Source organism: Haliaeetus albicilla, chromosome 7, assembly GCF_947461875.1.
Source record: "Haliaeetus albicilla chromosome 7, bHalAlb1.1, whole genome shotgun sequence".
NCBI lineage: Eukaryota > Metazoa > Chordata > Aves > Accipitriformes > Accipitridae > Haliaeetus > Haliaeetus albicilla.
Window position 1 is genome coordinate 18,794,403 of NC_091489.1, and position 16,527 is coordinate 18,810,929.

Consider the following 16,527-nt stretch of genomic DNA (forward strand, 5'->3'; position numbering starts at 1 on the left):
GTGGTCCTCCCTTCTCCATCCAGGGAGAAGGCTGTGCCTGCAGAAGGCAGTGGCACCAAGCCCACTGTCCGCTTCCCCCTTCCTGCGGCTCCAGGGAAGGGTGCTCAGCCCCAGCTGAGCCTCGCTGCCGTGGGCACGCCGAGTGGGTGAGCTTTCTCTTCCAAAACGGTGGTGGAGCAGCAGCTGGGGTCAGTCACAGGCGTGCTGGAGACTTCTTTCGCTTGCGGAAATACCGTAACCTTTCCGATCAGGGCATGGGTGGTGAGACATTTTCTCTCTGCATTTCTGCAAAAGCGGATGAGAAGGTAAGATTCCTGTTAGTGGCAGAAGCCAGTATTGAAGTCTTTGCAAAAGACTTCTCACTCCAGTCAAAGGAAGAACTTGCCTATTTTACAGATTTTTACTGTTATAGCTGTCTTGGCCAAAGACGTAAAGAGGCTTGATCCTTGACTTCATCCCTGACTGACACAAAAGCTCTCACTGTGGGTATACTTAGGACAAACCTTTACTTTTACTGAAACACTTTTCGCTGGCTGGATGAAGGAAGAGGGACCTCAGGAAAAAGCTGTGCCAGCAAATAATGTGATTTTGCTGGTACGAATGAAGGCTGTGCTGGGAACACACTGTCAGTACAGTTTGCTAGGACAGCTGCACCAGCAGAGTTATCCTATTCTGGATACAGCCTTGTCTTCTGTTCCAGTTTGTCATGCATGATTTATCTTTCTGTCACCTCTTCAGGTCCCTAGGCACCTCTCAGTGTAAAAAGAAATTAAAACACAATACAGATGAGTCTGGTCTGTATTGGAGTCTTGACCTTTAATATATCAGGTTTTCGTACTGCAGCTTTCCCAGCAAATAGGCTGTCCTACAAGAACTGAGGTTGCTTTAGTGATCTGCAGAGGTCCCACCTCAGCCATGCTTCAGTTTTATTTGCTTCCACCTACAAACTCTCAAGCTGCCTGAAATGCCTTTGAGAGGAGATAAGGTTTTCAGATTGCCTGGGAGATCATAACCATGAACGCCAGCGGTCCAATGAGGAAAAAAAAATTATCATCAGAAATCGGAGAAAACAGCCTGGCAACCCAAATGTCAGAAGGATTGCTTAATGTTTTGTCCTGTTATACCAGTTTAATTTTTATCAGACTTTGGGGTTGTTTTTTTTCCCCTTGGTGCTCTCGTTATATTTTCCTTCCTTTATTAAAGAAAGCATTTGCATCTTGCTCTGTGCTTTTGTGGCAGCATTCCTCCTGAGCAGACCGGTATGTTGCTCTGATGGCAGGTTTGCAGTCAGACTCCTTAGATCAATAAACCATCTTAGTTAGTTGTTGAGCATACCAGATTTGAATTTTAAAAATCCACAGTCGCATTTAAAATACCACAGAGGCCAAAACCTGATGTAAATTTTGAAAGGCATCTGAAGAATTGCTCTGTGTTTCAGTCATAAAGCTTTGCCAGCATTACCTTTTGACCAGATCACTGTTTGATTGGGTTTCAGTCTCCTGTTCTTCTCTGCAACTATTGAAGGTGTTTTTTTTTTTTCCCCAAGAGACAGACAACTGTGTCTTTAAAGAAACAAAACAACTGTGTCAACAGATGGGAGAGAAAATGCTGTGTCTGAAATAGTGCTAGGAATAAACTGTGTTAAAAATAGGTAGTCTTGCCACAACTGTTTCTTTGGCCAATGTGGAAATCCTTCTTTCCCATACTAGTGTGTTATCAAAACTATACTAAAACCCTGCTAGAAAAACTGCCAAATCAGTCTATAAAAGTGTTGCTAGAACAATAACTACCCTTTTCCTGCCTAACTGTAACAGTCATGGTAGTAAAGGAGAAAGGCTAAGGAAGCTGTGCTGCCACAGGAGAGCTCTTCACAATTCCTGTGACTGACCCCTGGCCAGCAGCAACTAAAACACAGCTCTTGCAGTTGTGGATATAGATTTTAATGATGTGACACCCCCCCTCCACCCCCAACGGTACTGTGACAACTAAGACACCAGAGGGTGTCAGAATTTTGACCTTTCTTAGAAGTGTTGTTTCACTCCTAGGTATGGAGAGAAATAATTTTCCTGTCCCACAAACTGTCTGGGGAGAACCCATGGCAGTTTTGCTAACAAGTTGGGTTTTTTTAAAAGAAAACTCTTGCCCTCTCCAAAATAGGAAAGCAAGCTGAATTATGCTTAAACGTGCTTGTTACTAGCAGAATTACAGCTGCAGTTTAGACATTGCATTTCTGCTTTCCATCTGTTGTCTCACTTATTTTTGCTGTCTGTCTCCTTGCTTTCAATTGTCTCTTCTGTGTCTCAGTTTATCCAATTTTCAGGGCTGGCCAGCCATTTCAGCATTATCGCTGTCCTAATGGCTGTAAGGAGAGCAGAGAAGCTCTTCGCTAAATGATTTTTTTTTTCCACAATGCCTCTGCGCTTTGTTTGTTCGGTTTTTGTTTGTGCTTGATGCTCCATGTTGTGTCATCTGGGAGATGAGAGGAGATGTTTGCATAATGTGTATTTTGCTGGAGTTGTTTAATTTCTGCAAACATTTATATTCTCCAGCTCACAGTGCCTTTGGGGCAGGGACAGATTATAATCTCAGAGGACAAATCAGAGGGCTGACCCCATGCCGGCTGTCTCCGGCAGCCTGGAGTTGCTGGAGAACAGGTAGAGCCTGGCCCTCAGCGCTCCCCTCCCCACGTCCTGGGGGGACCTGCTTGGGAGGAAGCAGCCTCGGGCAGCTGAGCATAATTTAGGACAGCCCCGCGGCATTTGTAATTGATTCCTGGTCTCTGAGGCGAAATGCAAAGGTAGATAAGGCCCCTTCATCTGGGGAGAAGGGCAGAGGCAGGCGAGCGGTGCAGCCTGCTGCTGAGCGTAAATTCCCCGTGACCGGTTACAGCCCTGCTGTTTGCAACAGGCTCTTCCTTTCCCATTTGTCTGCAGTCGAGGAAGGCTCCTGGGGATCCATGCTTGCCTGGAAGTTGGCTTCGTTAGATTAATGTTGCTTGCTAAGACTAAAGGAAATTTAAAGGAAAAGAACAGGTTTCAGATGACTTTAGAGGCTGCCCAGTTACTTCAGTGCCTCAAGGAAAGAGCCACATTCCTTATCAGAGCGGTGTTTTCATTATCCCTACGCTTTACTCATTCCCCCGGAGGGAAATGGAAACGGAGGATTTGAAACGCCCATGATTTTCCACTCTTCTTCCAGTGGATAAGGAAAACTCCCAATTCATTCTGTAAAAAGGCTCAGAGAGGCTCATCAGCAGTTCTGGATGGATGGGATTTCCTATGGTAGCTTCTTACCTCATCTTTTCTGTGTTACCTCCTTCCACCTCTGTGGTCCCCTGCCGTCCACAGGTAGTATGTATGTATGTCTGTGTCCACTCCAAGGATACATCCCATGGCTTTTTTTAAATTTGTTTTTGCTTTACCAGTCTCTGAATGAGTAAAAAATACTAGTACTTTACATGCATAAGTGGCAGTTTGATTAACAGTTGAATTCTGCCATTTTCCACCATGATGAGCTCTAAAGGAAATCAAGGGAAGTTTTGTGCAACATCCTCAGTCTGTGAAAAACCCGTATTCAGAAAGATCCACGCTACCTATTCACTTTTGACTTGAGCACATGCTTTGCTTTGCTGAATTGGCTTTACTGATTAGAGATGGTATTAAGCATATGCTTAAATGACTTGCTTAGCTGTGACTGAGGCTGCGTAATTTGTCTGCTGGAGCTTTCCCATTGCATTCAGTGAGAACAGACTCAGGCTGCAGTGACAGAGAGGTGATCCAGTTGTAATTGGCAGGATATGCCAATTAAAACTTACTCCCTTTGTATTGTAAAATGAGGTTTTGCTTTCTCACTATTGCCAGTTTCAAATTATGGTTGTGAATTGTGGTCAAGTCAATATGGTTTCATGGGACAAGAATAGCAAAATATTTTTGCTTCAGCTATAGGAATATATAGCTAAAAGCTCTCCTGTAGTTGTATCCAGGCTAACTGCTTGCTGTTGCACTGCCTTATTTTTCAGACTGTTTCATTCTTGTGTTGGACACCAAAATCATTAGAAAACATTCACTGGCAGCATTTAATAGCATATATTTAGAACATTAAATAAAGAAACGAGGCATTTGTGATGCACCACTGATCTATTAGTAAGTTGTTTAACTCCAGTCCTCCATACATGCAAGAGAATAAAATAGAAGTTATTAAAATACAAGTGATTTTTAAATCTTCTTATTTATGACCATTTGGGGTTTTTTTCTTTAACATACCAGCTCATTTTCTTTTTCTGAGAGTCAATGGTGGTTGCAGAAGGTGAAAAATCGCAAACAAAACTAAGGAGACGTTCAAGTTAGCCATGGAGCCAAAAGTGTGATTCAGGAGCTGAAAATATCCCTGCGCTTCATGCATCAAACTCAAGCACTGTGCTTTGGCAACACCCCCTGGATTAGAAGTGGAGTTTGAGGTCATTCCTCCTCCAGCCTGCCATGTATGGATAGGGCCCACGCTCATGACAAATTACTGACTTACTGAGCACAAACCAAGAGCAGAGAGACATCGGTGCAGAGGGATCTTGCCTCACTGAGGAGGACCAAAGACTCCACTGCTGCCTTTCTCTTCTCTGTCATTAGACCTGGAGGACTGGGGTGGAGGTACTGGGAAGGAGGACACTTTAAACAGTCCCTTTCTAGATGTGGCAATAACAAGGGATGGTGAGGTAGAGCATTTGTCTCCTTGTAAAGAAGTCACACAGCATCCAGCAGAAGTGCTAACAAAGTGTGTGGTCAGAGGTGTTCTGGTGGCCCATTCAGATTTTTTAGACAAACGATCAGCTGCCAGTGATGGTGCTTCATTGTGGCTGCTGACGTGAAATGACAGGAGTGTATCCTGTGCTGTACAAGCTGTCTTTGCAACCAGGAACAGTGTCAGAGACTGATCTCAGCTTATCTGGTGTAAATCCAGAGTGCCTTGAATGAAGTCTGTGCTTTGACTTAACACCGGTCTCACTAAGGTCTTAGTTTTATTTTATAGAGAACATTGGCTTAGATTTTGCAGGTAACACCAACCAAAATGCTGTAAATGGACCCCAAGTCCTTAGATTATTTTCCCCGCGGACAAATTTCTGTTGTTCCCAGGCATCACACTTCCCTCCCGGTGTCCTGCACATCTGACTAGTTGCCAGCTTCTCAGGGGCAAGTTCGCTTTCACCTACCACTGAGATTGTCCAGTGCTGCTGCCATTGCTCTGCCATGGGCTTGAACTTGCGAAGGTCTTTCCATGGAGATGGAGATAATTTTGACGGCTCAAGTGATTGCCGTGGGCTTGTAGGACACCTGCTGCATTGGAGCCTGCCTGCTTGGTGGCTTCGAGTGGCTCTGCCTCAGTTTCTTCATTGTGCGCCTGGCTGTATTGGTTTTTCCCAATGCATGGGTGTCATGGCAGGGTGGTCATTCAAGGAGGGAAGGAAAGCCGAGGGGCTCGGAGTAGGAGGTTCCTCATGGTGATTTTGCTGAAGCCTGTTTGGATCACATAGAGCGTGAGTTTTACCTGAAATCCTATCTTGGGCCTTCTCTGCCCACTCTCAGAGGATCGCCAGATGTACTTGCATCTTGCTGCTAGCTGCGTGCACAAACAGCCCTCCTCTCTTGGCAATAGCAGGCTAGCTAGGCAACTGGGTTGAGCAATGTGTGTATATGGACGCTGTGTCAATTGTCAGCCTGACCATTGTCTAAAAGCATCAAGCCTGGTTAGTGAGGGCACTGATCTCAGCTGGCAGTGTCTAAACTGTTATTTGCAGTGAGGTTATGGACCTATACTTAGGGGGATGTGCTCTTGCTAATTTAGCTCCTGGCTGAAGTGAAAAAAAAGTAACCCAAAATCATAGCTCCAGCGGTAGCAGCAAAATAAGATCCTGCGCAGAGTGGGCTCCGGTGATAGAGGAGATAATGTAGGGAGGATCCAAAGAAGAAATTATGTGCTTGATTTTAATAAAGTGAACCACCTATGTGTAAAGTAAACAAACAAAGTTCATAGGTGATGTTCCAAAAGTCATTTGGCATGCTACATCGTTTAGGTAAATTTTGCTCTGATTGCTAACTTTCTGCAGAGCCTGAGAGACAATAAAACCACCTGTGCTAACAAACACACATGTGTTAGTAAATATGCCTATTTTTATTTATATAATATGTATACATATGCATACATACATACATATATTTATGTATATACACAAATGTATGTATGCTTATAAATTCATGCATGTATAAATTTCAACAAGTTAAAATTTTACAAAGATTTCTTGGTGCTCTTTGCATCCAGATCTGCAACATGGTGCTAGCATGCAGCATACCAAAATGAAGAAAAGCCCTCAATAAACAAAATTTAAATGGGCTATTACACTCCTATTGAGAAAAATGTGGGAAACAAAAAAAGCATAAATACTGGAAAATAAATTAGGCTTCAAATGTCTTTCTGTTTTAGTAATGAAGACAAAAATGTTTACAGCATAGAGACATTTGATTCAAAAAATAAATTATATCCCTTTAACTTTGGTGGTAGTTCAAGATTTGAGCCATTAATTTCATCAAACTGCTTGTAGAAAAACATATTTCTGCAGTATTGAGAGCTGCCAGAATGACCTGGAATTAAAGGGCAAAGGTAGAGACACTGTAAGTATTTTAATTCATCTATTCACGGATGATTTGTGTGAACACATTAAGAATACCAGTAAAGTAATGGGAATAATTTTCTTCCGCTTTTTCCAAATTCAATTGCATACAGTATGATTGCATTTGATCAGGACATGAATGTCATTTCTCAGATGACTGTGTTCTGCCATTGATCATATGAAGTCAATTTAAAGTATGACATTGCTTTTACCTTCCTCAAGTAGGAAGACATTTTTGCTTCTAGTCTTAGCTGCTGTAGCTATCAAATTGTGTGTATAATAAATTGTGCTTTGTTTAGAGAGCAATAACTGTAAAATATTGCCCATTCAGAGAAAAAGTACTGAGATTGAGATTGATGCCTGGAGCTTAATGCATCATAGCTGCAATCAAGCAAATTTTAGACTTTCTTACGTCTCCCATTACAGACTGTAATTCATGGAGTTCTCCAGACTTTCTGTGTTTGAAAAGGAGAAAGAGGGCAAAAAGAGCATTAGAAAATCCACACAGACTGGGTTCACAGTCTCTACATACTACAGTACAGAAGCTTGCATGGTCAATTCATTGTATTTAGTAAGAAAACATCCATAAAGGGGGATTTGAACCCCTGGAGAAGCAGTGGGAGATTTGCATATAGCCTTACTGGTTTGAGTTACCAGCCATGAATTCAAGCCCTTGGATGGCATGCTACAGAAATGTGCACACTTTTCTACCTGTGTTACCTGGCTCTTCTTTGGTACGAATTATCCTATACAATCCTGGAACTTGGCTGCAGTTTAAATAGCACCTGGCTTTCTTATAGACCTGGTCACACTGAGGCTTAGGTAAATTGCCAAACCATGGTAAGGTACAGTCTGTGCTGGAACGCTATCTGCTGCAAACCAGTTAAGGAGTAACACGGCCATGGCTTTATTTGCCCTTTGTACTCTTGAGGCTATTTCCCCCGTTTATTGTGCTGTTTTAGAACCTTTGAATAATTTGCAGTAAAATAAATATTATCCAGTTGCTTTCCTTAAACTTTACTTTCTGATTAAAATACACCATGAGTTTTCTGGTATTTTTTACTTTGTAGAGTGCACAGGGATCTCCCTGTGACCCCCCTACCCCCAACTGACCTTACAGTGTTGGTGTAACAGATATATAAGAAGTAATATAAAACAAAGTCCTTCTTCCTGTTGATCCATGAAATTAATTACCTTCATGGTCAGATGATGCCAATGCCTGCTGCTACATTTTTGTTTCACCACTGAAGGTGTAGCTTTATGGTTACAGAATGGTTATGGGAGTTGCCAAAGGAGAAGCTAGCAGTCTTTCAAAAGCAGATGGTGTAAGAGTCATTATCAGAGCACTTCTGCCTGTGTGTTTCCAGGTTCCATGTGAAAGGCTAATAATCCCTGGGTGTCCGAGATACAAAGTTCAAATTGAAGAAAACTCTTCCAAGCAGTAAGACATGCCATGCTTCTCATACTCTCAATTTCCCTTCTGATGTGCTTGTTTAATCTTAGCCTCCACGGCTGGCAAACAGCTGCAGCAGATTGGGACAGTCATGACCAGATATGACCAAATACTAGCAAATACTCAGCAGTGGTGGTTGCATTGCTGTCTGTCTTTGGTGGGCAGTCGTTGAAGGCACACTCGTTTATTTTTGCTGCCAAAGAACCAAGGATTGCACAAATTTTTACTAACGCGCTGATAAAACCAAATTAAAAGTTCCTGGGTTTAGTATCACAACAATGCCTCTGGGAGCTTTAGTTGAGCGGTAAAATCCTGTTTGATGACACATGCATCATCTGGGGTTGTTAGAGACTCTGCAGGTTGGCCATTCCCTCAGACTGTCCTGTTTGCTAGTGCCAGTGCTGCTGTAAGATGGTAGCTTAGTAAGGAGATGTGGTAGTACTGCCTAAACAAAATCGTACTGTCCTGAACCAGATCTTGCTCTGGATAATATTTTGCCTAATTGTAAGTAGTGATTAAGCTTCTTAAAGACTCAGAAACTGATCCAGCCTTCACTGAAATCAGGGGGAGTCTTTCACACTTGGATCAGATCCTAAGGTATCCTTTGAGGAATGCTGTTGAAGACAGTGAGGTTTCCACAGTGAGAGGGGAGACGCTGGCTCCCATCAGTTAAGAGCTAAAAAAGAAATTAGGGAAAATAGAATATAGTGTTCCTCATGGATTTCAGTTTAAATACTCTTTATGAAGCTGGAGCAGCAGCAGTGTGATTTTGTTTCATAAATGACATCTTTCACTTACAGCTTCATTCTCTTCATGAAAGTGCCCTCTGCTCCTGCCAGGGTTCTATAGAGAGGATTTAGTGTAAATGGACCTTTGTCTTTGGGTTGCGGATTAGATAAACTGATTCACAATGCACGTTAATTAAAAATGACTGTGTGCAAGTGTAGCCAGCATCGCTAAAGCCAGTTAGGCCTGTGAAAGCACAGGGTGACCTCCCTGGGGGCTGGAAGGAATCCATGCCACACCAGGGGGAGGACGCTACGATCCAGAGCACCCCTAGGTCCCTCTGAAGGATGGGAGAATAAGGACTCATGCCCTCTGTATTGCTTTGCTTTGTTTTTTGACTGGAACTTTTCTCAGGCCACTTATAAAAGTAGCGAGTGAAATATTGGCCCTGCTAAAAACAGAGTTTTGCCCTTGAGTCCCGCCATGCCAGGGTTTCACCCACAGATTAAAACTGTATTGGGCCCTGTCTGTTCAAAGGTTCAAAAGTGGTTCCTGGCTCCACATCGAGATCATTTCCTAGAAAGCTGTATGTTGATGTGATAAAGCGTCAGGGTCTGGAGGCAGACCATATGTTATTTTACATCCTCAGATGCCTGTATAGACCACTGTTGACATTGCTGGTCAGTAACACATTATCATTTGCTATTTGTTTATGTTGCTGATAGCAAACATTACAGGAAAAATAAAAAGCGTAAGCATATGCTTTTTACTGCTGACTGGTTCCAGGCCTGCTTTAACCTTCAGCTTCTGGCACCCCGTTTCCACCACTTCCCATCTGCACTCTGCTAGCGGTGGAAGTGCCATGCGTCACCCGCCCCACGGTGGACAGGCTTTGCCCTGTGGGGGGGCCAGCGTGGGCAGCCGCCACACTCGCTGGAGGCAGAGGGAGATTTGCTGTTGGCTTCAGTGCCAGGATGGTCAGGCCACGGGCACAGATCTGCAAGTCCAGGGTGCTACGTTTGAGGTTTTGCTGTCCCAAGTCCCCTGGCGTGCTCCTCTGCCATGACATTTGTAAGCCCTTGAGGAGCAGGTACCTTCTCCCACTGCAGCGACCCGACCGCCCCAAGACAGCGGCCAGCCAGGGCTCAGCATCACGGCCAGGGCAAAGAGCAGGAGAAGGGGCGAGACGAGCTGCACTTCGCGCTGGGAGCCTGTGCTCCCCTGGGGGGCTGCCCTGTCCAGGAACACATCCACCCTGGGATGCCCACACTTGTCGCCCATCCTTGTCACGTCACCCTGGGGTGGCATCTCACCTGTGGGCGTTCAAGGACACAGGGAAGCCTGAAAGAAAGTGCCCTGGGCAAAATGTGTGCTGCGGTTGTCTGTGTGCTCACACTGGTCTTCAAGAAAATGAGAATAGCCAGGCCCATTGGACTATGCGGTCACTAGAAGATCACTGAAGGTTTGTTGTCTCGCTGTTAATGAGGTGGGCATTTCAGTCAGCTCCCTCAAGTAGCCTCTGTGTGTTCAATCACCCCCTCCCTGCAGGTGTAAATGGGGTAGCCTGTAGCAGGCTAACACATGTAACACGTTAATGAACACATCTCCCGGTTCTCTGTGCCTCGGATGCACAGATGTACATACACTCCTGCATACGTGCCTACAGCAGGTCTTTTGTATACAGAAAGTGCCTTTTTGTGGTCTTTCCCAGAGTACCATCACATGTAAAGAGAGATGTAAGGTTTATGAGTGATTTTCACAGTGTACACTAACAACTTATTTTCTAAAACAGACTAGCATCATACCGAAAGGGAATTTTTAGAGGTGATCTCACTTCTAAAGCACAGTGCTAGACGGGAAAAGAAGCACAATGAAAGACAATTGCACTGCTCTGATTTAATAACAGGAAAGTATTTGCATTTAATTAAAAAATATGTGCTCTTAAGTTCTCATTTGGGCATGATCTTTTCAAAATTAGGCAGAAATTAGGCAGGAAAACCTGGAACTGCAAGCCCTAAAGGTAAATAGACTACAAAGGCACTTCCGTTCTTTGTGTGTTTACACTGCTTGTTGTATATACATCGTGTTTGAAAATACATCATTGAATGCACCTTTTGGTTTTGTATGTCTGTTGTTTTCACTTCGGAATATATTAGCTGACATGTATTCTAGCCCGCAGCAAGTTGGAAACCACAGGACAGCTGATTGCTGGTGCTACATTGCTCTGAGGGAAAAAGACCTGAGCAGCAAGGACTGTGACTGAACCTCTGAAGTTCTTACAAGTATCGATGTAGCCAGTGCTGTAATGTCAATTAGATTATAAAATGAAACAGCAGGCTGAATCGACCACAATCCTTAAAAATCTTTCATATTTGTTTTCCAAATAGGTGGAAGAGAGAGTCAACAGCCATATTTGCTGGAGCGGTGAACCAAATTGCCTTGACTGGAACCATTACTCACTTGCACCATTGACAGCAGCAGCCAGGTAGGAGAGCAAAGAAAGGACGGGTTTGAGTGAACTGAGGGAGTGGGCCTCAGTGAATAGTTTTTCATTCTCAGGCGGCTTCATGTGGAAGTCACATTTAAATACTGATTATATGTCCTTTTGTTACAACTGAAGTCAGCTCTTGCTGAAATCAGAGGCATTTCTCTTTTGGGAGAGGTTATGGTTTTGTTCATTTGGAAGTGCTGTCTTTGCTTTGTCCGCATATTTGGTTTGCCACTTTCCCTTCTCTATGCAGTTCTTGCATCAAGTGTCCAGGGAGCACACTTGTTGAACCAAATAAACAGAAAAATGTGTTTGTAAAAATACAAGAAGAAATGGGCGGTGGGCTTTTGATATCTGAAACAGGTTTTTTTTTCATTTTTAAATTGTCCTAAAGTATGAGTTGGTGATTTCTGCTTGACCATCTTGCCATTTCAAGTGCACCATTGACAATACTGTTCAAGGTTTATTTTTTCCTCTGGGTCTTGAACACTAGGGCACATAGAAACTGCAGTTATGAAAGTGCTGACACTGTAGTATAATGACACTCAAGCTAGCTTCAAGTTAGTGGATCCCCAACAGCAATTTCACTGTGGCATCAGATAGTTCAGAAGCCATTTTATCTTGTCAAGAAAATGTGTTTTCAGCTACTCATTGCAGCTCCATGTTTATTTGGGTTGGTAGTCACAGGTTGGACAGGTTTCATGTTGACTTTGTCCCAAAAACTGTGCCTGTCCCTTTTGTTGCTGTGGGAGACCCAAGGCACTGAGAAGTTCCTCTTCTCTAATGTTCTCTGCACGGGCACATTCTTGATGGTCAGAGAATTGTTAGCCCTCAGAATTTAATGAGACTGGCTTGAAATAGTGAAAAGTTAAGAAAAAGTTTGATCCTTCTCATTATCCAATACTTATCTGCAACCATAGGAGCTAGGCATATAAGGAAGACCCTGGAGAGTCTCATGTGGTATCATGACCACAGGAGAAGGTGTTCAAAGAAAATGCAGAACACATTTTGAGATAACCCCCCCTGGTTTTTCAGAACTATGTAAATAGTATTGGACCTATGTTTCATTCTATATATGAATTGAAGCAAAGAACAGAGGGGATTAAATTGAGATGGACTATCCCTTGAATCTTTGCTCAAACCTGGAACTGATCCCAAACATTCTGCAGTCCAGGGTGGTGCTATATAGGATATCTCTTCTTATGGATCCCTCTCCAAGTCCCTGCGATGGAAGTCATGTGTATCTGCATTGCACTCTTTCCCCTTTGCAGTCTCTGAGAGCTAACCGAGATCTTTCCGTGCAGCCTGGGATAGGAGCTGGGTGGGTGAGAGGGGTGCAAACTGATGGCTGTCAGCAGGGGTCTTACCAACAAACATGTCGGCAAAAAAAGAAGGCATTATCCCCCCCCCAGAGGTCCTGTGGAATTTAGGTTGAAAGTTCAGCAGGAAAACAAACTGTCCTCATGCACCCCTGAGCTCTGCTGCCAGTTTGAGAAGCATTAACAGCGTGTGAAATTTATAAGCAGGAGTAATGGAATACTCCTGCAGTACAGAAACCTAGACACATCCTGACTCACCAGGCAGGATTTAAGTGGAAAACTGGGAACTTTGGTATACAAGAGCATGGCGACCATCCTCTGAAACAGGGTTTTAGCATAAATTTTTCAGGTTTCATTAGTGTGTAACTTAATGGTACTTCTGTGCATTGGGTCGTTACTGCTGTGGCTCTCTTGTGTGGTGAGAACTCTCCCTGATAATGGGTCAGCCGACTAATGGCACGCTTTACTTTTTTGTTTGGAACAATTGAATTTTAGAATAGATGCTCTCAATTAATGCAGTTCAGACCAATGTTATTGTAACTATGATAATATGTACCGCTACCTTGTGTGCTAGGGACCCTAAGGCAAGCACTTACTACTGGTAGGGTAGTAAATACACTGCGTGAGCTAATAAAAGGCTCCCATTAAGAAATTGAACCCTATTACTGTGTACTTTACAGGTGAAAGCTTGCAGTCTGATTCCATTGCTAGATACGGGACGATAGGAAGGCACATTTTCTCTGAAGACGGGAGCATGCAATGCTGCCAAACCAGCAGTCCCAGGCGCCCTGCAGGGAATGATTCTTGCAGCAGAGCGAGATTGCACAAGCTGTGGTGTGGAGGACTAGCTGCTTTATTCTGGCTGAGAATCCTTTGAAGATACTGGTCCCGATTCTCTACCGCCTGAAACCTTTTGCTATTTATACCTGGGTAAAGTGAATGCCGAGCGAGCATAAAATGCCTCTACCCTAGTGCTAAAGGAGCTGTTATCCACTTTGCCCAAATATAAATGACTATGCAAAGGGTGAAGCAAGTTCAAGGTCTCTCTTTTTGTTATGACATTGCCCCTAGATCCTGCTGCTCGCTGCTGACGGTGTGAACGGGGGGAGGCTGTGTCTTCGTGGCGGTTTGAGCTCGAGATGTACCAACTCCGGGGGAAGCAAGAGCGCTCCGTTCTCGTCCCCCTGTTAGCCAGAGAGAGGAAAAAACATGTTTCTTCTTCCACGTCCAGGAGGTGGCCGAGCAGGCTGGCGGGACAACACATTCATCTGCTAGTTCTCTGACGGCCCGGGGTGGCAAGAAAGAGACTCGAAAACACCCAGAGCGGGCAGAAACGGGCGCTGCCGCTGCCAGCCTCCCACTCTCCGGGCACCGCACGCCGCCGTGGCCGACCTCCCGCCCGCGGACCCCGCAGCCGCAGTCCCCGGGCGCCGGCGGGGCTGCCGGGGGCGGGCCAGGGCTGCGCGCCGCCGCGGGGGCGCGCCTGCCGCCCGGCCCCGGCCCCGGCCCCGGCCCCGGCCCTTGCCGCTCTGCAGCGCGGCGGGGGCGTTGGCGTTCCTCGCCGCGGGCCGGTGCCGGACGAGAGGTGGAAGAAAAAAGCCTGCGTCTGCCGCCGGTGCCGCCCGCCAGCCGGCCCTTGTGCCCTCGGGAAGCTGCGACACCCTTCTGCTGGCGGGGAGGTGCACTTGCGGTGCAGAAGTGGTCTTTCAGAGCTCCCCCCCCCAGAAAATAGAAATCAGGGCTTGTTTAGTGAAATCTAACAACTTGGATTCATTTCCCCCCACACGCAAGATGTGCTTCGTGCGTCTCCCGTGCAGCCGCGGGCAGCTGTATGATAGCCGGCGGGTCATTAACGTGCCGTATATTGGAAGGACATGGTCCTTGAAATGCTCTGGCACCACAAGCTGCTGCTTTCAAACTGGAACAGAGACAGATAAGGGTATCGTGAAGGAGAAATTCGGCATGGCATATTATAAAACTGAATCCTTAAAAAACCTGGATACTTTTGGCAGTATTTCATATCTTGTAACTAGAACCCATATATATTCATGCGTATTTTAAGTAGGAGATAGTGTACTGCAGTTTCTGCTATCCAGGCAAATATCTTGGTAGAGTAATTTAAAAACAGATCTTTTTTTTTGTAGCCAGCACTGCACCAATTCAGTAGCAATGCTGGCCTATGTTAGGCATTCTGGGCCAGGATCTGCCCCCTGTACCTATACCTGCTGAAGGCAATGAAGACGCTCGGGAGTTGACCTAGCCCAAGGTGAGGTCATCAGTGGCTGGCTCTTTCTGAGCAGAGCTGCCTGTGGATTGTGTGCTGCAATGCATGCTGCTGTGGAAGGGACCCATTTAAAAAGCAAGAAATGCAAATCGTTTTGAATTACAGGCAGCACGAAGGATTCTTTCTCTGTAATACCTAGATAAACCTCTATTTATGTGGCCATATCATTTCTGCAAGCAACCTACCTCTTATTAGGGGTAGGATGTGATAACAGTATCAACACTCAACCACACCTGATGGGATTAATTTCATGTAACTTCCAATACGTGTATATACCTATTCGCATCTATATTTCCCTCTGTCTGAAAATAGCCTAACGTTACAGATTCAAGGCTTACAGCTTCAATAAAGACAGAGTGAACAATTGCCATTTAAAATCTGCCAGTGACATATATGCAGGATTATTGTAACATTCCATGCTGTAGTAATACTAAATTAAATATTTCAAAGTATAAACAAGACACTATAGTATTATGTCAGTCTTTAAAAGTAATCCTGTGAACCTTGCTTTTTGTTGCTGTGTTCTTTTCAGAAATTTGAAGAATTTACATTTTTGAAAAATTACATAATATCCAGTGCCCTGTGCAAATCCGTGTGAGCGGAGTCTCTTGCTCACTGATGCTTCGCTAAAAAGTTCTGAGACTGCAAAGTTTTAGCCAGCTGGGAATCTCAGATCTAGCAGTTATCTCCAGATGGCTGCACTCTTATTTTGTACCAAGCCTTCTATCATCTCAGTGTTTGCATGTTTGGAATGATGTTGTATACTGTTCCACTTGTGTTTTTTCCAGAAAATGTACAGTGCATTGTATGATAAGTTTTGACACATGGTTTAGCTCAAAGAAGAGGTGAGAGAGAGAGTGTGGGGAGAGAAGAGGGGAAAGGAAAAGGGTAGGACAGGAAAGGAGTAAGAAAATGCAGCAAGACTTTATGTCAGTGTAATGAATTCAGTCTGACTGGCAAATACAATTTGACTGCAAGTTGTGAATTTCATTGAATTTGTTCCAAGAAAGACACAGCTGAGCAATCTGCAGGAAGCAATCTTTTCCTAGAAGTATGCAGCTCCAAACTGTACAAGTTCTTCCACTGGTCATAAAATGTCTCTGTGCCACTGAACCTGTGTAATCAGATACCTTTGAAGAGAAAGTAGTGCATTGAGACAGTCAACTAAAGAATAACAAAAAATATCATTGAATGTAGAGTTTTGAAAGAAGAAAACCTGTGTAATTTGAGGTTCGTCAATGAAGCCCTAGTGATAAGGACAGTTAAGCATTTCTGGTGCAGCTGTTTCCTGACATTTCTGCAAAATGTTGTGGAAAAATTAATGAAGGTTCGTTCAGTAATGGTTTCAGGCTTGGCTAGTGGAAAATATGACAGTATTTCCATCGTCAATTAAGAACAAGCAAGGCTTTTTTTTTTTTCCGTAGGGGAAGTGGTATGCAGTTTGTACTGCACAGGAAACTGTAGACTTGAGAGCAGCTGTGTGATAGTAACAGGTATGCAGAGAATATGGAGAAGAGCCTGGGCCCTCTTCTCTTATCACATGTGTTTCAGTGTAGTAGAACTCTCTCTGTTACATGCTGGAAAAGACAGCTTACACTC

The 16,527-nt window shown here is 44.3% G+C and overlaps 1 protein-coding gene across 10 annotated transcripts in view; it reads left to right on the top strand.

Moving 5' to 3' along the window:
• Nucleotides 1-16,527, top strand: part of HIVEP2 (HIVEP zinc finger 2) — a 140,699-nt gene that overhangs the window by 75,388 nt on the left and 48,784 nt on the right. For all 10 annotated transcript variants that reach the window (XM_069787152.1, XM_069787155.1, XM_069787151.1 and 7 more), the window contains one exon: nt 11,225-11,322. The gene's annotated coding sequence lies outside the window, so the exon portion shown is untranslated. The remainder of the gene's footprint in view (nt 1-11,224; nt 11,323-16,527) is intronic.